The sequence below is a fragment of the Panthera onca genome, chromosome B3 (genome assembly GCF_046562875.1).
Source record: "Panthera onca isolate mPanOnc1 chromosome B3, mPanOnc1 haplotype 2, whole genome shotgun sequence".
NCBI lineage: Eukaryota > Metazoa > Chordata > Mammalia > Carnivora > Felidae > Panthera > Panthera onca.
The window spans coordinates 81,752,606-81,780,552 of NC_138344.1; the positions used below are offsets into that span (position 1 = coordinate 81,752,606).

The 27,947-nt window shown below is 39.2% G+C and overlaps 1 protein-coding gene across 3 annotated transcripts in view; it reads left to right on the top strand.

Moving 5' to 3' along the window:
- The window catches only part of AKAP6 (A-kinase anchoring protein 6), a 558,374-nt gene that overhangs the window by 66,850 nt on the left and 463,577 nt on the right, over nucleotides 1-27,947 (top strand). For all 3 annotated transcript variants that reach the window (XM_078448340.2, XM_060619471.3, XM_060619475.3), the window contains one exon: nucleotides 1,542-1,753. The gene's annotated coding sequence lies outside the window, so the exon portion shown is untranslated. The remainder of the gene's footprint in view (nucleotides 1-1,541; nucleotides 1,754-27,947) is intronic.

Sequence of the window (27,947 nt, forward strand, 5' to 3'; positions counted from 1 at the left end):
GCTTGGGCAGGCAACTTCGACCTCTTGCTCTTGGTCTCACAAGTACTCATTAGGTGAAACAGGAACAATTCTAGCTTCCCATCCAGGGCAGGGCTGTTCTGTGAATGGCTGATGATGCACACTGCTAGAATCCTGGCATCTCTCAGGCATTTTGTCAGCCCCTATTTACCAAGGCACTGCCTGAATTTCTTCTGCCATTCTGTCTCTTCATCCCCCATGCAGTTAGCCAAAAATGCCATTTACAATCTCAAGTTAGAGAGGACAACATAATTGTCTTGTTAGATTTTGGGCTTTTAGAATATTGTTCTTCTCCAGAGTTTGAGGATAGAGTGGAGGGAGGTCAGCTTGATTCTGTCTCAACCCATGGTCTAAGAGTATTAAATATGCAAAAAATGGCTGCTCTGTTCATATCTTCTCCTCCCCATACCCCTTCTCACCACATAATATGTGTTTATGCATAGGAATAGAAAAGAGTGATTACTTTAAATTTGCATTTCTTTCAACAATTGGGGAAATACCTTACTGTATCTTGTTTAAATGTGGCTTTTCAGGGGCACCTGGGTGTCCCAGTTGGTTGAGCGTCCAACTCTTGATTTTGACTCAGGTCATGATCCCAGGGCTGTGGGACTGAACCTCATGTTGGACTGTGTGGCCATGGAACCTGCTTAGGATTCTCTCTTTCTCTCCCTCTGCCCTCATCTCCTGCTTGCATATTCTCTCTCTTTCTAAAATTAAAAAATTTAAAAAAAATGTGACTTTTCACACAGTTCCAGCTTTTGTCGGGGGAGAGGTGCAAGTAATTTCCTGCTGTCTTATTGTCCTCAGGGAAGGAAAACAGAGCTCCAATATTTGGGGTGTCAGTGACTGTGGAGGTTGGTTACTTGTTCCAACCACCAGGTTTGTTCCCAAAAAAGATTTGCATTTTGCCTGTGAGCAGCAGAGGTCCTCTGCAGGCCAAGGGATTGGGCCCTAGAATTGAGAGTGATGTGTTATGCCCCATAGATCATCCTTGCATGTGCCTGTCAATGCTCAACTGAGAGCTGGGGCTGTACTACATTAAGAAGGTCCTGAGGGTTGGTTTCCATCAGGGGAAATGACCAGGGCAGAGTTCATTGGTGGGAGTTTGCTCATATTTTGAGAATTAAAACTTATTTATTTCAGAGTTAGAGTCACTTTCTCAGCTGTTTATATTCCATTTTTCATTTTTTTCCTGCTCCCTGCTTTGTTCTTTCAGTTTTTGACAAGTGAACAAAAATTCTTTTTAATAACTTTTAAAAAGATGTATCATGCTGTCCAGAGAGGAATAAGTGATCAAACTGCCTAACAGAGAAACACTGTGCATTTGTTTTTATTTGCTCAGTATTAAATCTATATCTCCCCCAACCTCATTCTTTTCTAAATGTGTAACAACAAAGTAGGAGATAATTTTTATTTTTTTCCAATGTGCCTTCAGGGAAATCCCTTTTAAATCTATGGATTTTAGTCCAATGAGGGATCCTCTCCCTTTAGTCTACATTTTGCATATCGTCTGTTTCTTACAGGGCTTCCGTATTGTCTCAGGCTCCACTGGAAATGCAGCAAGGATTCCTAGCACATCCCAGTTGCCATAGCAACAGCAGTCTTTCCCATAATGAGCTGCATCATCTGAACTGATGTCACAGCATCATGCAGCAGGTCAAACAAGGCATCTCCTAGTATTGCATCCTACAGATGTGCTGTAAACATCAAAAGGAGACGGTGGGAGCGGGAGATGGTAAGTGTTGAATGTCCGGGCCTTAATTGCACGGCTGTTTTGTTGGTTAGTGGGTGTCTGCTAAGGCGGAGATGGGGGGATGTTGTCTGCTTAAAATGGACTAGGGAAAGAGGAGCTGTTTTACCTAAATCTGTTTTTCAGGCTGCTGGGTTAAGACAAAGGCCTGTAAGAGTCATACAGGAATCATAGTACATAGAATTATCCTTGCTCCATTTCTGCCTCTTATTTTTGGTGTTCTCATAGAATTTTTCATAAGCATAAGATAATTTTCTATTGCAAAATCCCAAATAGGCTCTGAAATGAGCAGTTCACAGCATTTCAGCATTGTGAAGATATATATTTCTTTTATTTGTTGGGCAGAGCTAATTGGTCCCCTATTTGCTCTTGTGATTTTTGAAATATTTAGTGATTTACAGTATGAAATTTAGTATCTACCTTGGTTGGGTTTCAGTTTCTTCATGGCAAGGAGCGAATGCTGAATAAGCATTTGACATAACCCTGATGTGAAAGGGGATTTCTTGCCTGTTCACGACGGAATTTATTAAAAGCATGAAGACCCAAACCAAATGAAATTACTTGAGCCTTTTGATTTATATGGTCGTCCTTCAACCCACGTCCTTCATAGTTAGTTGAAAGCCTGCCATGATATTTTTCCATCTCCAGACAGTCTCTAAAATAGCTGGAGTTGTTTGCAGGCGGACTTGTAACAAGTCTGTTCTCTGCGGCAGTTGCAATGAAGGGTAATGCTGAAGAGAGCCTCTGGAAGTGCCAGTGGGTGCTGCTGTTAACTTTAGCCAGAATCTGTTAAGACAAATAAATAGCAGAGTTCCCAGGGACTGTGGTGAATACAGATCTCTGGGCTCAGTCATAACCTCAACTTAATTCTAAACTACAGTAAACATATACCATGTTCATTTCAACTCTTAGCTATGTCTTTAGGCATCTTCGTTGCCTATATATATATATCCCTCCCCCCCCCCAAAAAAAAAAAAAAACAAACTGTAGTCTGACAGTACCAGTTAAGGAGTAGTGTGTTGCCTTTTGTTTTGGGAAATGAAATGGATTTTTCTGGTGCAGCTGATTGCTACGAAGACAGAGAAAGGAGGAGGCACATGTCAGTTCAGTTGATCAATATGTCCACTTGGAATCAGGGAGTGGTCTTTTGGCTCGGTGCTGCTGAGTTGATAGTTTTTATTTGAAAAGTCTTAAAGGAAAAAATGGCAACCCCCAAGTTGCCCTTCTTTTAGGCTGTTTATTGAGCCTAAAAGAGATGTATCCTAGGAAGCAGCAAAAGCAGTATCTCTAGTGAGCTTGGAGTGATTCTTTCTTTCTTTTTTTTCCTCACAGTCGATCATATTGGTCCCATTAGGCACTAGCTGGAATAAGAGATCTTAGATTTTAATTAGTTTGTTTATACATATCACATACATACTACTCTCCATCCTTTAAGCTTATATGGCTGACATGCAGCTCTATGGGATGGGAGAGGTCAGCTCAGCCTGGCTTTATTGCAAGCACTTAGGAGCACGAATTGTTCATTGCCTGCTTTTTTGTTGTATAATGCAAACAGAAAGCTTTGCTGGGACTGCTGGGTATGAACGCAGCTAAGTCAGAAGCTGTAAGGTGACAGGGAGGAGTCCTAGATGGAGATGGGGGAAGGGAAAGTGTATCTAGTTGCTGGATTATGAGTCTGGAGAAAATCACCCAGTGCCCATTAGAATTCTTTTAAAGTATTATTTCCAAGGAAAAGCAAGGAAGAAAGACTTGTTTGGTAACATGAATTGTTAGGAGTAAAAATAACCAAAGCCAGCATTTTAATGAGTTTTCTATTTGCTTAATTTTTGTTTCTTTTGTCTAACAGTGTGTTCAGCTGCTTCATCATGGGTGATTTGTACAATTACTGGAAGTCACAGAAGCCAGATTCCTTAAGGGCAGTGTTAGAAAAAGTGGAGTCATGCTTTGAGGGTGGGGAAGGCGCTGGTGGGTGTGGGCTGACGCAGTTATCTGGTAGAATATTCTCTCCTTTCAGAGGAACCTGTGACCCCCCCCCCCCTCCACCCCACCCTCCCCTGTTCCTGCAAGTATTCAAAATGCAGTTACAGTTCTCCAACTTTATGCTTTTGTGCTCTTTTTGCTCCAGGAGAACAAAGCCCTAGTAATGGGAGCTGTCATCCTGATCCTCAGTTTCTTTGCAGAAGGCCACAGCCTTCTGTGCTGCTCTCTGATTAGCTGCGTGTCTTAATTACTGGCTAAGGCTATTTCAGTTGCCTTAGTTTTAATATATCCCCAAGGGGTGGATGGTGTGTGTGTGTGTGTGTGTGTGTGTGTGTGTGTGTGTGTGTGTGTATGGGGGAGGGGAGAGATTGCTCTATGGCTGCATTTAGTGGTGTTTCACTGAAACTTTCTAGAATTGAAAGAATTTTGTTTCACAGTGATGAATGAAAGGTCATAAAGACCATGTTTACTATGTGGCCAAGTTTCCACCATGGAAACCTCACAAGAAGCTAACCTTCTCCGTGCTTTTGGTTATGGCCTTTCTTTCCCCCCTAAATTATAAAGTTGCAAATAAGTTAATTATTTATGGGAGTGATAGAAATAGTAACCAAAATAACAATTCTCATAATGTTCTCATTATGTATCCAGCACTGGACCTAACATTATATATATCTCATTTAGCCCTTATAATGACATTATGAGATAGAGAATAATAATTGCATTTTTAGGTTTGGGTGGTGGTATTCATGTTTTGCAGAAACCAAGTCTTAGCCAGGTTAACAGAGTTGGCTAAGTTAATGAGTGATTGGGTGAGGATTCCAAACCAATGTGATTTGACTGTGATACCCACAGAAATTTTGGTTTTGTGACATCTTAACTGTGTGTACCATACAGATCAGTCATCTTTACTCTATAATACTTATCTTACCCTTCTCATTCTAATTGGAAAATCAGATTTCACATTTTCACACATAGAATGAAATTCCATTTATGACACTAAGTTCAATTTTACTGCACAGAAGAGCTTAAATTTTGGTGAGATCTTTATCTGATCCTAGAGATTGAACGAATGCAGAATTGAGGCTTAGAACTTTTGCCAGTACCCTGGCTCAACATATATTTCTAGTAGGATCTATATATCGGAAATGCTAGATGAATGACTATGGGCATGATGGAATTGCACTAAAGGCAGGTCTTATCTAGGTCAATAATGAATCAAGTTTGTTGATTTTGTCTCATCAGCTACATAAATAGTGCTCAGCTAACTTTAAGACAGTTGCATTCCCTGGTAACACCAGACAAGGAATAGAAGAGGAAACTTCTCTCACAGCCAGAAGGTGTACTCCAAATCTATCTCTTGGGTCAAGAAGATAAAAAGAATTTTTTTGCTGAGTGTATCAGTGGCTGAATCCAAATGCTTCCTATCTCTGACAAAGTACCAGAATGATGGTATTGTGCAACATCCTGGAAGCCTTGTGTTTGAGGAGAACTGATACAGTCATCTCTGCATCATCTTGCCCATCCCCAGCTATGCAGCATCATTAGTGGGCTCTAAGGGCTGTTCTTTGTTTGACTGTGGGGCTAATGCATACATGACAGCACATTGATATTGATTCTGGTATGGTGAATACTTAGAGATATCATTCCACGGAGCTCATTAGCCTTTTCTAGGTTCTGGGAAGACGTTAACCTTTGTCCCAGCTTGCTCCAAGGAAGTCCATGCTTGTGTCTGCCTGAGCTACAGAAATGAGAGGCTGACATGAAAGCAATAGAGTTAGTAGGTACAGTGACTGCATGAGTTAGATTCTAACTAGGGAATAAAAAGGTCAGTGGAATTTAGGGAAGTCTGTAGTCCTGCTACATGTGTCTGATTTCCTCCTATTCCTAATCCTAGAATCAGTGAATTATAATTTGTTTTGATCCTATGGATTCAGTTCAATTCAAGTATTTATTGAGTATCTACTATGTGCCAGGCAATGTGAGGGAACATAGGAGTAAACAAGACAGATGCAAATCTCTCCCCCCATTATATTCTAGAGGGGTAGACAAAAATAAACAGGTAAATTTATACTGGAATAATTTATTCTCTCTGATACTATAATACTATTTCTATTTAGTTACGTTCCACTTGGTAATAGATATCATATATATATCTATATATATGATATATATAAGATATAAGATATATATAAGATATATATATCTATATATATATAAGATATATATATCAATATATATCTAATAAGATATATATATATCTAATATAAGATATATATATATCTAAGATATATATATCTAATAACATAATAGATATTATTTCTGCACATATGTATAGGTGCCTATGCATGTGTGATGTACATGTGGAGGTAAAGTCACTGCATCAAATTATAGCCTTGTTATCTTTCTGCTTAGGTTTGGATTAGAATTTTGCTAGGTATAAACAAAGCTTGCATGGCAGTTATCATTCTGTTGGTATATGAGCTGTTCTGGAAGGTATAATAGTCATCAACCACAAAGTACATATCCATCTCAATTGACTTCAACCTGACATATGGAAATATGAAATATATATGACAGATCAGTTAAGGAGAGATTTTTTTGTCACTTTTATAAAAGATATTTCTCACTTTTAAAAACTATCCTGAGAGCCTTCTAAATTGATTGTTTTATCCAGTGAGCCAGTGGAGGTATATGCCACATGGGCACAAGTTCAGTCACCTCCAGCCATGAGCAGCCTGTCCATTCCTCCTAGTATGCCTTACAAATATCACTTTGAATGAGAGACATTTCTTTAAGTGATTATATTAACTAAAGCATTTAAAACTGTGATTGTATTTTCATAAACTTTCCTGAAAGTTTTCAGGTGCATGTTCATACATATGTAAGTTGTGTCTGACTTGTGACAATCAATCACTTGCAGATTATTTTCCTTTGATGGCAATTGCATATACCCAACTCTGTAAATGGGCCATGAGTGGGAAGGCATTTTGGGGGAATATCACTTTTTATAGGACTTTGGCCACAGCAACAGACTTTTAGGTATTTTGAATTAATAAGGCAAAAGATATTTTTCTCTATAAGCACATCCCTATCAGCAGGTGAATCCCCCAGCTGGTTTTGAGACTTGGTGAGGACAGAGGAGAGACTTTGTTTCCCTTGTAAGCCACCAGTGATGTTTTTATCTGTTTTTCAGCTAAAGGGCATGTTTCAAATTCTTCCAGGCATTTTGCAGCTGGGTGCTTTGAGTCACAAAGAGAAATGGGGAGAGATTGTAGAATCTCTAGAACATGGTCTCAAGCAGGACAATTCATGAGCCAAACTTGGCCTGCAGGCCTCCAGGGCGGGCTTCATGTGCTTGTAGCCCATGTAGTCACATAGGGCCCGTGCTAAGAAGAGTCCTCACTTGATTTAATGTTCTGCAGTCACCATCGTGAAATTCATAAGAATAATTTTGAGCAGGGGGTTCTGCATTTTCATTTTATACTGGACCCTGCAAGTTATTTGGCAGTCCTGTATGGCCATTTTGATATAAAAAATTGACACTCAAATTTAAGTTCCAGATTTCTCTTTAAGAATTAGATGATGTGTCTCATTTGGCAAGAGTTGACTTAGCAGTACTCTCCAATTCATCATGGTCTCCCATCAGTCCCCTCCATTACCCCCAACTGCTACTGCCTGAGTCCTGTAGATACTTGAGTTTGAGACCTCTGCTCTGGAACAATTCAAACAGAAATTGTAGAGCTTAAAATAACTGAAGTACCATTGTCAAAACAACCCAGAGCAAAGACTCCATATGTGGTAATTTAAAGGCATCCATGGTAATTCAGTGCCATGCACAGTAATTCAGTGGCATTTCTTTTATAGGCAGTGGGGGACATGTTACATTATACCTGAAGATATTTGGTAGGTCAGGCCTATTTGTCATTACCATTGCTTTCAGGGGAGAAATCGGATCTTTGCAAAGCAAGCTAATGAACCATCCTGTGGGTTCATTGTTTATATTTATTCTCCCACTCTTTGTTTACTCCTTGATTACTTTTATCACCTTTTTTGTTTAACTCTCATTTAAATTACACAACATTTTTATGCTGGCTGGATATTTTTTCAGCATTATCTTTTTTTACTTTTTTTTTAATATTCTCTCTCTCCAGGAAACTGGGGACCTAAAATTTGAGGTTATACTACTACAGAAAGAGTTCACATTTTTTTTTTAATTAAAAGGGGAATTATAGTCAATATTTATAATGAACCCTTCCCTAGCAAGGCCGTCCCAGCCATGCTGATGTTTGTAAGTCTGGATCTACCATGACTATTTATAATAATGAGATATTGGTAATGGACTCCTGGACCTTATAGTATGTGAAACACTCTGACCCATCATGTTACAGTGAGAAGAAGCTATATTAATCTACAGATGTACAGAGAATTGTTAGAGAATTAATATGAATAATGGCACTTGCTGCACAGGAAAAAGATAACTTTTTTTTTTGGTTGGTTTTGACTGGATGAGAGTAAACAAGGACCTGACAAATATTTGAGGGGCTCTTGTCATTTCTTAGAGAACTAAGGGGGCGTTGGAGTTTTCTCTAAGGATCAAGCACCAAGGACTCATGGCCTTTCTGTGTACTTGGTAAAGATCCTAATGCCCACTGTGGCCACCATTGTACAAGCTGTAAAACCAGCTGTGTTAGATAATTTCACTAGTCAGCCATCAACAAATGTGTCAGCTATCTACCATGTACAAGATCATGTGCTGAAGGAACAAACACTTTACAAATTAGGACAACCAAAAGCATGTGCATGTATATTACCTGGAGAGCTTGTCATAGATTTAACATCCTGTTGCTTGGGCTGTGCTTGCAGACAGTGTGGACTAGTTCTCTTTTTCTAGAGGTTTTCTGAGATGGAGCTCTAGGTATATCTGAAGCTACCCTCTCATCTTTCGTTCTTTTCATTCAATTCCTTGATTTAAATATTTTTCCTGAAATAACTCTTTACTTTGGTCCCCTCACAATCATTGTTTCACACCCCTCTCAGCTCTTTCAATTCTTAGAGTTCATAGTTTGTTTCTACCCCACCAGTCTCTTACTTACTCCTGTTACCTTCTGGCATAGCTCTGGACCCACCATGATTCTCTCCTCCAGCAGCCCTCCAGTCTCCCCAGCCACAGTTTGTTCTCATTACATTAGCATAAAAATAGCCCATCTAAAACAAGTAACACTGGTGCTCCCCTAGTGAAGTAATCTGCTTACATTTAGCTTTAGTAGTTAATTCAAATATCACACTGTATTTAACTTGTTTTGTTTTTTTTTTTGCATGCATGTGTGTATGTGTGTGTGTGTGAAGTAAAAGAGAATGACTCTTTTTAAGATTTTTTAAAAGTTTATTTATTTATTTTGATGGGGGGGAGGGGCAGAGAGCAACAGGTGGGTAGAGGGAGAGAAAATCCCAAGCAGGCTCCCACTGCCAGTGCAGAGACTGACACAGGGTTTGAACCCACAAACCTCAAGATCATGACCTGAGTCAAAATTAGAGTCAGACGCTTAACTGACTGAGCCACCCAGGCACCCCAAAAGGGAATGACTTTTTAACATTTATTTTGGTCACTCATGCAGGCAGCCTGAGTGGGATTAACTAGAAATATTCAGAATAGCAGGACCTTAGGCAAAAATAAAAGCAGGTATACAAATGTAGTTAAAAAATTTGTCCTTTAGTGTTGTTATTACATTACGTTTTCAATTAAAAATAAATAAACATAAGAAGGAGGGTGTGGTGAGAAGGTGGGCAATGCAGCAAGGCACCACAGCAGTGTATCTTTCTTCAGCTTCAACTAGGTGTGGCATTCAGCTTCTAGAATACCATAGGGGAAAACCTGTCTCAGAAGAGCAGCTGCTTGAAGAGAAAGGACAGATTTGAAAAGAAAGGCAAGAAATAAAAACAACCTCTAAAACTATCTCAGAGAACTAACGATTGCTTTGAGAACTAATAAAGAATTAGACTGGTGAATTAAGATATTATGGTTTTCACTAATTTAGCAATAAATAATTGATGCATGATTTGTAAACATGTGAATTTTAACCAATTAAACTGAAAAGGAATAGGCTAAGAGGCAGAGGACAAAGAAAAAGGTAACATAACCAGCTTAAGAAGAGACATGTTTCACCAGGATATTTTTTACTCAGAGAGTTTTTCCTTTTGTTCTTTGCTCTGGTTAATATTATTAGGTTTATTTGTTGTGAAGGTGAATAAGCCCACATGTTTTGTTTTAATTTTGGTGGAGGAGGGGCAGGGGAAGAGGGAGAGAAAGACTCTTAAGCAGGCTCCACACCTAGCTTGGAGCTGGATGCAGGGCTTGATCCCATGACAGTGAGATAATGACCTGAGCCAAAATCAAGAGTCAGATGCTAGACTGAGCCATCTAGGTGCCAAGTTTTATTTATTTTTTTATTCTTCTTCAAGAAAATAACAAGAATCATGATCTTTGTCATGTTGTTTTTCTCTGGTTCTTAGATGTAAGATCTTAACGCCATCCTTGTATAATTACCATGTATGATTAAAAACCTAAACAAGAAGTAGTAAATGAGTGGGGTCAACAAGCTTGAGGACAAAACGAAATGTTCCTTTTTAAAGACAGTCTAAAACTTCAGATGGTGATGGAAATGTTGTATTACCAAACCTAAAGTGATTTTTTTACAATAATTTGCACCAAATGAGGGCTTCCATTTTGGGTTTTAGAATCCTAAAATCCAATAATTTACACAAATGTATATATGCTGATATTCTCTATGCAGGAGATTTGTGGTAGGGGAGGCTCCCTTCTTGAATCACTCCATCTTCTGACACCCTAAACAGAGCTTGGAAGGGTAAATTTTGGAGCTAGGTGTATTTACCTTTGAATCTCAGCTCTAACATAAAATTATTATTATTATTATTATTATTATTATTATTATTATTAAATATTATTTATTTTGCAGAAGAACATGTGGGGGAGGGGAAGGGAAAGGGGACAGAGGATCTGAAGAGGACTCTGCACTGACAGGCTGACAGCAGTGAGCCTGACACAGGGCTTGAACTCACAAACTGTGAGATCATGACCTGAGCTGAAGTTGGACGCTCAGCTGACTGAGCCACCCAGGTGCCCCTCTAACATATAATTATTAAATCTTTGATTTTGAGTTTCCTAGAGTGTCATTTTCCCCACATATAAAATGAGGAGAATATCCATTTTACAGGTTGAAAATACATTTTTATGTAATCTTATTGGCACAAAGCATTGATAAATGAGTTATTGTTATTATTATTTTTTAAGTAGGCTCCACTCCCAGCATAGAGCCCAGAGCAGGGCTTGGACTGGCAAACCTAAGGTTAAGACCTGAGCTGAGATCGAGAATCAGATGCTTAACCAACTGAGCCACCTAGGCACCCCAAATGAATTATTATTATTTTACTTCTCTGAAGTAGTGGGATAAGATTACTATTCTCGCAAGAAGAAATTTAATTTCTCAACTCCAATCCCTAAACCAAGGAAATAATTTTCAAAGCTTTCATTAATGTAGAGAAAATCCCTTTAATATATTTTAAATGGTTATACTGTGCTGGGCACATGTATTAGTTCACTTAATTTCCTTTCCCTGCTTAATTTTTCTCCATAGCACTTATCGCCATCTGCAAACTATACATTTTTCTCATTGCCTTAGTATGAAGCAAACTGCACAAGGGCAGAGATTTTTTTGTCTGTTTTGTTCATTGATGTTTCATTAGCTCCTAGAATAATGCCTGGCATATGGTAGATGCTCAATAAATATTTGTTGCAAGAATGAATGAATCTATATAACCCTATGAGGGAGGCAATATGATTATATTCAATATGTAGTAAATGGGTTCTCTTTTGCAGTGATGCTTTTCAAGTTTCTAAGCATCCTTGAGTGGCTCTTATTATTTCAGATGGCATGCCAGGAAGCCCTCGTGGTTGATGGGTAGGCCATCATGCACCATCCAGTTATTCTAAATTATTCCATTGAAAGCAGGCATATTGCCTAGGCAGTTCTGATGGGCTCTTACTCTTTACAGGGTTTCTGTAAAATACCTGGGGTTTCACAGGTCATTTGAAAGATACACTGATACTTTTATTGGTTGTCTCTTTCTTTCTATCTCTTTAGTGAACTTGAGTCTCCTTCAGAAACAGTTATTTATTCTTCTTTCAACCATGAATCCTTAGGTGTAAATCTCAGATTGATGAATTGGTGGTTATTGAAAGAATCTCCAGGGAAAGGACAAGATAGGGGGAATGATAAGCTATGACAGTCAATCCTTCCCTTTTGCTATTTAAAATACTCTAATGGGAAGTAAAGCAAAGCACAGGCACACAGCAATACAGTTGTTTATCCAGAAGAACATACAGCTTCATAAATGAAGGTAGTAATTAGGATAGCTGATTTCCGCCATTTATGTTGAATTAGAGGCAAACTGTGTTTTAGCAGTGGATACTGATAGCTGGATTTTGTACCAAAGACATATTCTAAATGTCATGCTTTTGAACTGAGTATTTATTTCTCAGAGAGCAGGTGTGAAATTTTTTTTCTTGAAATTCAAGCCATTTTGACAGCATCCTATTTTTAGAATGCCTTTCTCTGTAAAAGGGCAAAACAATATCCAAAAGTAATTAGAAAAACATCCTGGGAGAGGGCTGTGTTCTGGTTATACCATAATAATAACAGGCTGAATAAGAAAATGTAATGCTGTTGAATTTTAAAACTCATAGTGTTTTTATTTTATGGTTATGAAACATATTTAAGATGCCTACTTTAGCAGCCTCATCATGCTGCAGGATAAAAGTTATGCCTCATGAGGGGCGCCTGGGTGGCGCAGTCGGTTAAGCGTCCGACTTCAGCCAGGTCACGATCTCGCGGTCCGTGAGTTCGAGCCCCGCGTCAGGCTCTGGGCTGATGGCTCGGAGCCTGGAGCCTGTTTCCGATTCTGTGTCTCCCTCTCTCTCTGCCCCTCCCCGGTTCATGCTCTGTCTCTCTCTGTCCCAAAAATAAATAAAAAAAAGTTGAAAAAAAAAAAAAAAAGTTATGCCTCATGAAAATTTTCTTACATCTGCAGTACATGCCATGGCCAGTTGAAACACACAAGGACATTATTGTGTTCAAATAGAATGTTATTCTGATCTATTTAATTTAAAGTATTAAAATTTTTTTTAAAATGTTTATTTATCTTAGAGAGAGAGGGAGAAACAGAATGTGAGCAGGGGAGGGTCAGAGAGAGAGGGAGACACAGAATCTGAAGCAGGCTCCAGGCTCTGAGCTATCAGCACAGAGCTGGATGTGGGGCTCGAACCCACAAACCGTGAGATCATGACCTGAGCTGAAGTTGGACACTTAACCGACTGAGCTGCTACCCAGGTGTTCCTATTCTGGTCTATTTTAAAGAGCCCTGGACTGGAAGTAAGGAACCTGAGTTTTAGTATCTGCTGAACATTAGTTTCCTGTACAAAAAATCCAAAGGATTAAATTTATTTATTTATTTACTTTTAAAATTTTATTTCACTTATTATTATTATTTTTAATAATTTATTGTCAAATTAGCCAACATACAGTGTAGACAGTGTAGTCTTGGCTCCGGGATTAGATTCCCATGATTTAACACTTACATTCAACAGCCAGTGCTCATCTCAACAAGAGCCCTCCTCAATGCCCATCACCCATTTTCCCCACCCCCCCAACCCCATCAACCCTTAGTTTGTTCTCTGTATTTAAAAGTCTCTTATGGTTTGCCTCCCTCTCTGTTTGTAGCTTATTTTTCCTTCCCTTCCCCCATGGTCTTCTGTTAAGTTTCTCAAGTTCCACATATTAGTGAAAACATATGATACCTGTCTTTTTCTGACTGACTTACCTCACTTAGCATAATACCCTCCAGTTCCATCCACCTTGTTGCAAATGGCAAGATTTCATTTTTTTACATAGCTGAGTAATATTCCATTATATATATATATATATATATATATATATATATATATACATACATACACACACACACACACACACACACACACCACATCTTCCTTATCCATTTATCAGTTGATGGACATTTGGGCTCTTTCCATAATTTGGCTATAGTTGATAGCACAGAAGGATTATATTTAAATGATTTTTTGTTTCCTTGTAGCTCTAATATTTTATGCCTCAGTTATAGGGTTTTCCATATCTTTTGATTGTTCAGTCTTTTGAGTTTTTCCAAAACAATGTTCCATAGAACATTTTAAATTTTCTTAGTGCCTTCACGTAGATTAAAACATACTTTAATTTATACACCATTTAAATTTCACACTTGTGTGTTTCATTAGGCTTGTGTTTCATAGTAGTCTTTGTGGTTAACCTATAGTCAATGTCTAAGTTAGTACTTACATCAGCAAATTATTGTTTTTCACAATAATTTTTAGTTGTAAACCCTTTTAACAGTCCTTATTTTGCAAATTCATGTATTTTATATTTGTTATTTCTCTTTTTAGCCATAATATGTATTTTCTGTTAATGAGGTGAGTGAAATATTTGGTTCTCTTTTACCCTTCCTGCTTGATGTAGAATCTTTTTAGAAAGTCACACTGCTTTTCTAGACATTTAAAAAAATAACAGTGTATGTACTTTTTAAAGGTCAAATTACATGAAATTTCCATTTCTGTAGGTCAAAAATGGCCAAACATTGGCAGTTTCATGTGGTTCAACGCACCAATTTGTTAATTACCATAGCAGTGTTAACCATTACTATTTTTATAATTCAGTGATGAAAGTTAGGCCTTAAATGAGTAAGTGAAGTAATGCAAAGAGCACTCAAGGGCTTTGGTGAAAGACCGATCTGATATTGAATTCTGCTTTTTGCTACTAACAGTGTTCCTTGGGCAAGTTGCTCAACCTTGCTGAGCCTCAGTTTGTTTGTCTGTAAAATGGAAATGCTGACACCTGCCTCACAAGCTTGCTGAGAAGAATGCCCATGACTCCCAGAACGGTCCCTGCTTCATGCTCTCACTTAGTAATTGGTCATGATATTGTTACTAGTAACCATTGTATTACTCCCTCAACCATAAATGTCTAAATGTTCAGCTACTAAGACAAACAAGTGGACCTAAATTGACTAAATGAGAAATGGTTACAAGGGGAAGATCTCTGGGAAAAAGAGTCCTATCCTCTAGGACAGAACAGGCTTTTGACAAGGTTACTAAGGGACATTTGGGGGAGGACAGGAAGACTGCCTGTCATGTCATCCTCAAATAACTGTCTCTGGAGTAGTAATTCTATAATTTACTTAGCATCTGCCAATTTACTTCAACTATTTTACTATATATATTTAAGTTTATTTATTTATTTTGAGAGAGAGAGAGAGAGAGAGAGAGAGAGAATCCCAAGCAGGCTCTGTGCTGTCAGTGTGCTGCTAGACATGGGGCTTGATCCCATGACATTGGGATCATGACCTGAGCTGAAACCAAGGGTCAGAGGCTTAACTGACTGAGCCACCCAGACACACCTATATTTTGTTTTTTGAGAGGAGCACTAATAAACTGCTCTTATGAAAACTATGGACTATACTACATTGTATGTAAATGCAGCAAATAAATTTTACATTTTATTCTGTAAAATTGTTTGAGCTAAAAAAGTCATAGAGATTAAATGTTCACAAGTGTTCTGTATGTTTAATGCCTACTACCTGAACAAGTGTAATGTTTTATTTGGTCTAAAATGATTCCCATGAGACCATGGGTCTGGTTCTAGACTGGAAGGGACAAATCTTTAACCCTCCATCTTTTCTTTAGAGGGTCCTGTGCTGGTTGATGCCTTCTCCTATAGCTATGTGTGTCTCATGAATTCAGATTTCTAGGCTCTGGTTATTTTTTTCTGAGATTCAGACTTCTATTTCTCCTGCCTTCTGTATGTCTTCTGGATCTTCCATGAGTACTTTCACTCTGCATGCTGAAAATGATCTCACCCTCTTCCCTATTCCAAATTTGTTCCTCTTTCTGAACTCCCTGTCTAGAATAAAGCCTTGCCTTCAGTCCCCTCCCTCAGGGTAGAGACTGGGCATCATTCACAGCCGTTTGTTCCTTCTTTCTTCTCCCAGACCCAAGTCTGCTGAATCACCAAGTCCTGTACAGTTTCTAATTCTCCAGGATTGGGTGAAGATGAGCTTAGGGGATCCCCAAATAATTTTTTATTATGTTATAGGTTTAGGGCCTGCTCCCTGACCTCCTGGCTTTCCCTTTTCTAAACCACAGCCCTCATATTATTAGACATTCTGTCATGGAAGCCCCTTCCATCCGCATGATCTTTCTAGCTGTGCTCTGAACCTTTTGAGCTCTATTAAAACCTGTGTCCAGGGCAACCTCAGGTGTTCAGTATGGCTAGTGTGCTGTGGTGAAACGGGGGAGAAAATGCAGTGTGAACACTGGATAGGGACTCTACGAACAGAGATGTGTTATCCTATATGGAAAGAGTTTGGGAATCTTTTTTTTTTTCACTTTGAAATAAAAGTTTATCTGATCAGAGCATTCCAAAAATTGATAAATAAAGTTACTACATCCCGACTCAGAATAACATACTGCTGACTTCAGCACTAGAATGTATTTCTTTTTTGCAGGCATGATTCTCATTTGTCTTTTGAATTAATTCCAATGGACAGGAGCCAGTTTTAGCTCTGTGGCCCACAACACTGGCATTGTTTACAATAATGTTCACAAGAGAACAAAGCGGCAACTTTTCTCCCCCCCACCCTTGAAGGATTCAGACAACTGGTTCCCATGAGGAAGGCAAGTGGCATGTTGGTGAGCTTGGTTTGGGGTCAGTTAGATCTTGAGTTCAAATCCTAGTTTCATACTACAAGCTCTGTGCCTAGGGAAAGTTTCCTAGCCTTTCTGGGCTCTGCTTTTCTTGATAGTACCACCTTGTCAAGTGTTATATAGTTTAGACATGTGTGTAAAGCACCTCGCACAGTGCCTAGGATACAGGAAATTCTCAGGAGTGGTAAGTAGAGGCTGGGGCTATTCATAATGTAAAGGGAGGAGGACTATCTGGTGAGCAGCCTCGCCTTTTTTTTTTTTAGGAGAATTTATGTTCCTATCCCAGACCTCTGGGATTTCAGTGATCAAGTAAGTCTTGTACCAGCATCTTGTCCAACTACCGTGTTTCTCCCCTAGATTGGGTAGGTACAACCACATAACATGACCAATATTTATATATCAAATTTTATTTACCTTACGCTTCCTTTAATTTGTGGAAAATGTTTCTGTAGAAACACATTTTGGGGCCCAGTGGATAATAAAACTTACCATTAAAACTCATAATCTTTTGAAAATGTGAATTTACATCTCTAATACAGATTCACTTCACACAATCTGTTACACACTTGGTATTAAAATACTCTATACAGTTGACTTCACATTTCCCCCACAGATGTTGAATATACAAGCAGACACAGGAGTTATATATTCTTCCTCAGGGAAAAATTTACCTAGAGGGATTTTCTCAGTACAGGTAAAGCTTTGCCTTGGAAATGATTATGTGATTTAACAATGAAGGGTTAATATTCCTTACAGTGTCAGCTCTGGTATAGCCTGGAGCCTCTCCTCTTGAAATGCCTCCTCACTGAGTTTCAGATATGTCTGGGTATGTACACTGAATGTCTGCCCTATGTCTGTGATGAGTTGATGCTTTGTCCCATCAATAAACAGAGTGTATTGGCACCAAGGTCAGAAGAGAAGTCTTTTGGAAGAGAATTCATCCTAAGACAGGAGGAGTTAGCTACAATGAGCTTTAATCACCAGAGGGTGGATTGATTCTGAGCCCAGTTTGATGTGGGTCATGAGGTATCCTCTCCCGGTAGGTCACTCCCTGGACTCAGGGCTGAGTCCTATAAAAAGCCAAGGAGGAGCAAGTGGGCTGTACAGAAATGCATTTCACTAGAGAATGCGTACCTCATTTGAGCACAAGATGGCTGCTCCGCCTTCAGCAAAATATATCGTGCAAGAGGGAGAAAGTCATGCTCTTCTCTTTCCATGGATTCTAACTGGAGGTTTCCAAATTCTATTGATTGACATCCTTATCTGTTAAAAATACCTAAGCCCTCTCATATTAATATATTATATGTTTTATGAAACATACACAAAAGTGAAACTTAAAACAGATGAAATAAGAATTGAACAGAAACCCTTAATGTTTTCTTCACACTCCTGAAGGTTTGCCTTGTGTCTTCCATGGAGTGAGCCACTACCTTGCAGACCACTGCTCTAGAGCATCAGTGGGAAAGACCTGTTGGTGCAGCTCTTCCTGGCGAAGGTGCCCACGCTTTAATGAGTGTGCACATGGAAGCTCCACACGGAAACTTTGTGAAATTCTACATAGGTGCCTAGGCAGCCCTCCCCACCACACACACACACCAACTTTTTTTCCCAGGGAGCTAAACTCTGGTGAGGCAGGTAAGAGAAAGAGAGTGAAAACCCAAGACATTACCAATAATGTGATTCTATTTGTACCTTCAGGCTGGTGAGCCCTGGGGCATATTGGGTTGTGCAAATCAAAAACATCTCTGAGACCATATGTCTGTACTGGATTTTAGAGATTACCATCGGCTTTTCACATGTAACTCTTCAACAACTCTGTATAGTGTATGAATGATGGAAATTGAGAATTTCCTTATAAGTCAATTTGATCACATCCAATTCTCGGATTTTTTGTTTGTTTTGAAATTATAGTGGCCACATCAGAAGTTTGAGATGGTGATAGTTTGTTACTCTTCCACAACTTTGTTATTAAATTGTAATGAAAGTAAGCCTCAGATCGAATTTACTAAACACAGATATTCATTGGACTACTATTCACTAGTAAAGTAGGCACAAAATATCCTATATGATCTGTTTGGGAAGTTTGATGAAGTCCTAGCTCTCTCCCCTTTAGGTGGTTTCCAGCCATATCTTGAGTAAAAGCTTTCCTTGAGATAGGACTCTGCATCATTTAGTAAGCATCATGCAGTCAGAAATTCTTCTAAACCAGTGGCTGGAGACAAGGACACACTAGGGATTGAGCCTCAGACAGCATTATTAAGGGTATACCTGAAGATTCTTGTCCTTCTTTTTGCAAGTATTTCTGCAGTATTTTAGTTAATTTGCGTTGAGTACCATTAATTTTACCAAAGAGAACCTTTCTAACTTTCCGCTTGCTAAATGGTAAAACAGTGGTTATTGAGGTAGTAGTGAGGCTACCCCCTTTCTGATACAATGGTGGCTGGCACATACTACCACTCCTGGACTGTATATTCCAGATATCACTCTAGTTTATGACACCTAGAAATGAAGCTTTAATTGTCATGCATACCATGTAGATTATACTGAAGTATTTTAAAGTAAATTATAGATCTTGTAACATTGGGTTACCATTTCACACTGAAGCTTACGATCTATGATTTGCCCAGAGTTTCTTAGTTGGGTGAAGGATGGATCAAAAACTGATCCCAGGCATAAATGCCTCTCAAACCTATGTTTCTTTTGTAATATGAGTGCACCTGACTATATGCACTTCCAGTGCTGCCTCCTGGGATTGAAACCCTTTGCCCCTTGGCCACTTTTTAATAAAGTCTAAAAGTTTAGTTAATAGTAATATCCCAAGGGGTGCCTGGTTGGCTCAGTCAGGTAAGTGTCTGACTTTGGCTCAGGTCATGATCTCATGGCTTGTGGGTTCGAGTCCTGCATCAGGCTCTGTGCTGACAGCTCAGAGCTTTAAGCCTGCTTCAGATTCTGTGTCTTCCTCTCTCTCTGCACCTCCCCTGCTCATGCTGTGTGTGTGTGTGTGTGTGTGTGTGTGTGTGTGTGTGTGTCTCAAAAATAAATACACATTTAAAAAAATAGTAATATACCAATAGTAGAAAGTGAGGAATCCACCTCTTCTCCTAACCTGGTCCTTCCTGTAATTCTTTCTGAGGAAAGGAAAGACAATCCCTACCAGAATTATGAAGTTTTACTTGTATTCCCCAAAGGTGGCTTTGTTTGCTTTGATTGTGACAGCTCTTTTCATCAAATAAACTGGAATATATTTTCCAGGGCCTGGAGGACATTTGCCATGACCCAAGGGCAAGGACTAGTCTGCACAATGAGGTGGAGATGAAGGACTAGGGGATACGTCTGGGTGGGACCATGCCGACAGCAACAGTGAGGAGTTCAAGGCAATCCAGACCAGAAATATGCTAGACAAGCGCCAGGAGATTTTGGATGGCACAACCTATGGGCTCAGAGGAATGTAGGCCTGGGACAGAGAAAGAATAACCAAAAATGAAATTAGTGCATTCTGAGATATACTAAGAGCAAAAAATAGTTATCCAAAAACAAATAGAAACCCAGAGTGTTTAGTTAAGAAGAATGTGGATACTGAAAACCTTTTGTTTTGTCAAATTGGGGAATTTCTGCTTCTTTTATCTGCTAGCATCACTCTGCAGTGCTTTTACTGTGGACTGTATGAAGCTTCTGACATATCTGAAACTGGGGTGAGTTTTCACAGTGCTCCCCACCCAAAAACTCTGCAGGGCCCAGGTAATTCCAGAAAGGTGTGAGTGATCCTATACCTTTTGCTATTCTTATGTGTTCTTCTTATTTCCTGAGCATGCCTCTTCATCTCACGGTCCTCCTCACAGATCCTTTCAGAACACCTCTCTGATTCATACCCAGAGGATTCCTGGTGGCCACTCTAACTGGCCACAGTACTCGAGGCCTTTAAGGTATCCCCTTTGGACCCTTGCTCTTGGTTATCTGATTCATAAAAGGGACCCTCTAGTGCCTACTATTCATTAAGAACAGTGGTATTGGTATTTGACAGAACAGGAATTGTTTGAAAAGGCTATTACAGATCTATTGGACAATAGCCAGTTCTATACTGATGACATTGCAGTATTTCAGAACAACAGCTATTTTGGGCAGGACTTCAAAACTGCACTCTATAGATCCAAAGTGAGTTTGACTTATATGTGGTAGTGATTATTTTTTAAATGCCCTTCAAATGTTTCATTTAACTTGAAAACAAAAATCAAGGGACATCTTTTTCCACAGAAGTCTTTTGATTTTATGGCTCTGTGTATATGCTAGGAAAGGAAGAAAAAAATGTTTTATGGCCAAAGAATGCAGAATCCTGGACCAGGGGTGAAGGAGTGTCTATTTCTTGGCCTTAGATAGTCCTGAACCTCAGAAATATAGAAAGATCTGTGGACCTATTAAGGCTTTATATAATGACTAGTGGGATACAGTTTTGGTTTAGGAGTTAGAAGTTCCAAATTTATTAAAAACATACATCATTGTCGTTATCATTATCACAACAGTAATGGTTTTATTCCATTTTTGAGTGCTTACTGTGTATCAGCCTCTATGTTAAGAAGTATTTCATGTCGGGGTGCCTGGGTGGCTCTGTCAGTTAGGCATCTGACTTCGGCTTAGGTCATGAACTCTCGGTTCATGAGTTCATGCCCCATGTCAGGCTCTGTGCTGACAGCTCAGAGCCTGGAGCCTGCTTTGGATTCTGTGTCTCCCTCTCTCTCTGCCCTACCCCTGCTTGCTCTCTGTCTCTCCTCTGTCTCTCAAAAATGAATAAATGTTTAAAAAATAATAATAAAAAAAGTACTTCATGTACACTAACTTATTAAATCTTGAGAAAATTTATTATTTTATATGAAATTTATTGTCAAATTGGTTTCCATACATTGAGTAAATTTATTAAAAGGTAGTGGAAGGACATACTCAGTGCCCAGAACTTGGTTTCTAAACACAATTCTTCAACAAAAGGAATCAGAGCTCCTAGGAGAAATAGCTAATTCTAGGGTTAGGGCAGAGAACAATGTAAGATGAGTGTGTCCATCATGCAGTGTGAGAAAGTAAGGAAGTGCCCAAAAAATAAAAGGGTGGGACATATCACAGGGACACAGAAGTCAAGCCAGATGAACTCCTAATGGCCAAATCTGGAACACTGAATAATAAAGTAAGAAAGGTACTATTGAGTTATAATCCAAAGTGCAAAATAAATATCCATGAGTACATATTCATTTAAATAAATAATTTAATTAATTAATACACAGGGAAGAAGAGACAAATTTTCCCTACAGAAGAATTCCAAATAATGTGTGTAAATACTCCTATGTCTAGGAGTAAGAGCTTAACCCACCCCTGAACCCCACTTAGGCTGGCTAGGCTTAGTGACTTACTTCCGAGGAACAGAGTATGGAAAGAGAAAAATAGTAAATTCACAAGAGAGAAATACGGCAAATACCACCTTAGGCAAGTGATGAAGGTTAGCATCATTAGTGATATTGTGCCGGTGTCACCTGTCTCTTATATGATGTGATGATAAGAGTTCTTCATATCCACAGTATTCCTTTCAAAAACCTACAACCCCATTCTAATTTTGATGTGAAACATCAGATAAACCCAGATTGGGGGTCTTTCTATAGAATAGCTAATCTCTCTTCCTCAGGACCGTCATGGTCATGAAAAAAAAAAAGACAAAACAAAAACAAAAACAAAAACTTTTCAAAAAAAAAAAAAAAAAAGAAAAGCCTAAGAAACTGCTACCAGAGGAGACCAAGGAGATGTGTCAAGTAAATGCAACGTGGCACTATTCCATAGTGGGTCCTGGAAAAAACAGGGCATTAATGGAAAAACTGGCAAAATCCAAATAAAATCAGAATTGTAATTAATAGTAATGTGTTGTGATCAGCTTTATAGTTTTTACACATGTACTTTAATAGTGAGATGTTAACAGTGGAGGGCAGGAAGGTATTACAGGATACTCTATACTATCTTTGAAGGTTTTCTGTGGACCTAAAATTATTCCAAAATAAAAAGCTTATTGAAATAGATAAATGAATGAATAAATAAGTAAATGAAATAGTTGAAAAAATTTAGAAAGTAGTAAAGACTCATTTTTTTAAAAATCAGGGTGTTGTATTATAGAAAGTGAAAAGCAAGTTCCTCTCCTCTCTAAGTAGGAACTCCAGTCCCATCTCATCACAATCCCAGAAGTTAATATAATTTAAAAATTTGATATAAGTACCCCTAGATATTTTCTCTGATCTATATGTACATTTAAAATATATAACTGGAACCTTGCTTTTCATTCTATCTGGTTTCTCATTTTGTTCTATACTAAATACTAAGTCATGGACTTGTTTCAAGACAGATTATAATGATTTTCCAGGTGGTTTTTAAATGTGGGGGAGAGTATTGCTTCCACAGAGTCACTAACTATCAAGGTTATAACTTTATTTTTAAGCCTTTTAGATGTATCTTATAGACATATCTTAGACATTTATGAATTTTTGTCATAGTACCCAAGATTATTACCTGCTGTGCTCTAAAAATAGTATTTGGTCGGGGCGCCTGGGTGGCTCAGTCGGTTGAGCAGCCGACTTCAGCTCAGGTCATGATCTCACAGTCCATGGGTTCAAGCCCCGAGTCGGGCTCTGTGCTGACAGCTCAGAGCCTGGAGCCTGTTTTGGATTCTGTGTCTCCCTCTCTCTGACGCTCCCCTGTTCATGCTCTGTCTCTCCCTGTCTCAAAAATAAATAAAACGTTAAAAAAAATTAAAAATAGTATTTGGTAATCATTGATTTTTAAGAAACAAAGACTAAGAAAATAAAGTTGTTAATCACTAAAAAAAATGAAAGTAATAAAGATGTTGCTATTTGACCACATTTAGGTCATAACTTTGTAGATGGAATAGCATCCATAACTGAAGCTGTTAGTGATAGAACTGGAATGTATATGTATTTATGTGTGTGCATATGTATATATGTATACATATGTAAAATCTAAAAGAATTACTTCTGGATCAGGAGGGGAAAATAGTAACCTGACTGAGCTCAGAGCCAGAGAAAATACTAGTTTGAATAAGATGTTCTTTATTTTCACCCTTTCTTGTAACACAGTCAGAGCTGGGACCTGAGTATTGTTCAGTTCTGAGCATCACACAGCACAGCTTCCTACCCATACTGGGTAGCCCTGCTCTAGAAGCTGAAGAGGGTTACACAGCCATGCGCACTGTTTCCTGTGCAAACCTGGGAGACTGTGTGCATGTTCAAGTGCATAGGAGGGTCTGCAGCATGCTCCTTGGGCCTTTTCTCCTATCCTATTTCTCTCCTACTCTCAGCCCATGTTGTAACCATCCTTCCCTGGTCAGACTTGCTGGGCCATTCCCAAAATCCCATTTCTCCACCAATGGTTGGCATATCCTACAGAGAAAAGCAAAGCTAAATGCTAGGAATTATTCCCATGTCCTGCCTCCCTGATACAGGGATATACCTGTATATCCCAGGGTATACCTGATATACCCCTGTATCCCTACTTTCTCTGGGTTTTATAGGAAGAGGCATAATGCTGTTAAAAGCATGGGTTTTGGAGTCAGGAAGAAATGGACCTGTTTCTGGCTCTGCCACTGTAGCTGTGTAACCTTGAACAATTTTCTTAAAACTTTATAATTTTCAATTCCCCAGCCTGTTAAATGGTCATAATTATTGTACCTACCTGGTAGTGTTAGAAGATAATGCAGGTTCAGTCAATTCAGCATGGCATCTGGTATAGTAAGTGCCTGGTGTGGTAAATGGCGATCATGACTTCTGTCTGTTCCAGATTCAATCTGCTTTCCAGGGCTTACCCAGATAGTAAATTTTTCCTATTGTGCTGGCTTCTTCCACTGTCTATAAATATGCTCACATCTTCTCTAGGTTAAAAGTAAACAAGAACCAAAAAAATCTCTCCCTGATTCTGGTTTTATTTCCTATCGATGTTCCATTTCTGTTTTCTCACAGTCAAGTTTTTTAACAGGGTAGGATACCCTGCTTCACTTCACGACAGCTCTTAGCCTAAAGCAATCTGGATTCCATACTTACACCAAAACTGAGCTTCCTCAGGTTGCCAGCAAGACGTCTCTAAAGTGGATATCTGCTTTTGCTTACCTCTCATCCTTTCCCTTTTTGGCTACCAGTGCACCATCTCGGGAGCTGTCCTTCCACTGAGGATCTTGGTGTAACTATCAGTTGAGGTGCCCTGTTTTCTTCCAGCCCAAGGAGTGGACACAGGACCCCAAGTCAGGCCAAGCAGACAAGCAAGTTAGGGGAGTGGTAGATGGTGGCATTACCTTCCTGCTACCCTGTCCTCTGGGACATTCTCTTTTCCTGTCTTTTCTGTGGGTGAATTCTTCAGGTTTTCCTTGGAGTCTGTGATCTGCTTTATATTCCTTCAATACAGTTCTTTTCACTTTTGTGAGACAGTTGCTTCTGTTGCAAAAGAACTCAAACTGATACAAGTTCTTTGACGCTTCTTTGATGCCTCACATATAGTCAACCCTTCCCTCTTGCTTTCGTCCTTAACACTAGCATATGTTTCTAGTAAAGTTCATATTAATTTAACAGGTCGTAACACATGAATTATAATCATGTACCCATGTATTTCTTTTTTCACTAAAATGTGAATTGTTTTGAGGAAAAGGGCCATATTTTATTCATTTATGCATTTCCAACCCCTAGCATGGCAGGAGCTGTTACCATGTAGTTGTTCCCAACAAATATTTGTTGACATATTTAGTGTTACTAAAAAACTAAAAACACTATTATGTAATTCACGCAGAGAATCAGTTTGTTTTAGGGTATGTTGAATGAGTCTCTTCCATTATAAATTTAGGACAAAATTTTAGCCTCACTGTTGTAACACAATTGGACCTCTTTAGTGAGAAAACTAGGTCAAGGAACTGGTGTAGTGCATGGAGAGCAAAATTGTAGACATTTTAAAAGCTAGTCTGAGTTTCTGTATATAAAGTTCGGTCAATCACGTCCATTTTAAGGTATTGTTTTAGCTAGATATATTATGATTTTGTATGAAATTGTTCTTTTTATTCCCATAAGTGCTTATCTGAATTCTGTTTAGATTTACTGTAAGTGGAGATTTTTAGGCAAATAGCCAAAAATGTCAGGAATATTTGTAGGTTCTTTTTTTTTTTTAAGTTTCTTAATGTTTTTATTTATTTTTGAGGCAGAGAGAGACAGAGCATGAGCAGGGGAGGGGCAGAAAGAGAGGGAGATACAGAATCTGAAGCAGGCTCCAGGCTTTGAGCTGTCAGCACAGAGCCTGACGTGGGGCTTGAACCCATGGACTGTGAGATCATGACCTGAGCTGAAGTCGGACGCTTAACCCACTAAGCCACCCAGGAGCCCCAGGAATATTTGTAGGTTCTTATTTGTGGACTGACATTTAAGAATTTAGTGACAGATGGGGTGCCTTGGTTCCTCAGTTGGTTAACTGTTCAACTCTTGATCTCGGCTCAGGTCTTGATCTCAGTTTGTGAGATGGAGCCCCGCATCAGACTCTGTGCTGTGCTTACAGCAAGGAGCCTGCTTGTGATTCTCTCTCTCCCTCTCTCTCTCTCTCTACTCCTTCCCACTCCCCCACTCCCCCATCTCTCTCCCCTTTGCACTCGTGTGTGCTCTCTCTCAAAATAAATAAATAAACATTAAAAAAAAGAATTTAGACACAGAATTACTGAATGGAAAACAGTCTTAGAGTGTGCAATAAAATCATGGCTGCTGTAGGGGCACCTGGGTGGCTCAGTCAGTTAAGCATTCTACTCTTAATTTTGGCTCAGGTCATGATCTCATGGTTGTGAAGTCCAGCCCCACATCAGGTTCCACAATGGGTATGGAGCCTGCTTAAAATTTCTCTCTCTCAATCCCTCTTTCTCTTTGCCCTATCCCCCACCCCCCCCCCAACTACTAGCCCTCTCTCCCACTCACTCACTCTAAATAAATAAATAAAACTGACATCAAAATCATGGCCGCTGCTAGTCCATATGGCACTTATATGTAATTTAGAAAAAAGACATTCCTTCCTTAAAACACTTTATTTTCACCTTTAGGAAATTGTCATTGTAGATTATTTTATTAGAACAGGGCGTTTTCCTGACATCTTCTGGAAAACCACACTAATAGATATGCAAACCTAGGGTATCTGTGATGTGTCCCCACCAACCCCAATCCCTGGCCCAGAAGTGGAGCTTTTGTTCAATGCACAGCCTGCATTGTGACGCACACGGCAGCCTTAGCTATAGGACTGTATTTAGCATTCTCTTCTTCTATGTGGATTTGCTACCAGTTACTTGTTCAGAAGAGGATGAGAGTTTGCAGATGAAAACCAAAAAGTGTTAGTTGCATTTTACTGAAGGGGAGAAGAAGCTGATTTTGGGCTTACTGAAGTGATTCTCAGATCACATCCAGACAACTGTCTCCTATAGAATGAAATCGGGCACCGAAAATCACTGTTTAGGCTGTTGCTTTCCTGACTTGAGAAGTATAAGCTCAAGGGTTCTGAAACACTATGTGCATTAGCTATGGCTCCACAAGGATCCACTTTCAGTTCCCAACTTCCTTCCAGGACAAGATTTCCAAGTACAGATTTTAGGTTTATAGTAAAGCACCAAAAACTATGGCCAGTATTTGGTCACTGTCCCTTCTTATACTTCCTTAGTCAAAGATTTGGAATCTCTGTTCTTATGCAAATTCTGTGGTTGATACTTAACATATATAGCCAGGAAACCATTTGTTCCCTGAATAAAAATGAACCCTTGCTTACTTCCTCATAAATAATGAAGTTTTGGATCTAAAAGAATTTGGACGTACTTTGTTTCCCTTGTTTTTCCCCTCTAGGTTTGTTCTCTGACTTGTGTGTTGAGTGGGGACTTGGGATGCAGTGGGCCATAGCAATTTACTCCAGGTATATTCTAGTTTTTAACCTTTCAGGAGGACTGTCATAGCAGGAGAGTTGTGATCCTAGTAAAACTGGGAAGTGAATGGAACATTCTGAGGATGGGTACAGGTTGGAGGTAAACTTGTTTACTTTGGACCTGGAGTGGCAGGTGGGGTTCCCCAGGGGATAGTGCAAAGGGAGAGAAGCTGTCAGATATGATAGGAGCTAAATGGGAAGATGCCTGTGCCAGTATGAAAAGAACCCTGGGTAAAGGTCAGTGTATTTTCAGTAGAGCCCAGGATGGTAGAGATTTAAATCATCCTGCTACTGATCCATCATGGAGCTCTGGTAGCATTGTATCAGAACAGACACCTGCTGAGGCCCCAGGTGCAGAGGAGGTCTGGGGACACAGCAGCTGGCAGACTAGTCCCTAAGCTAGGCTTGGCTCAGGGA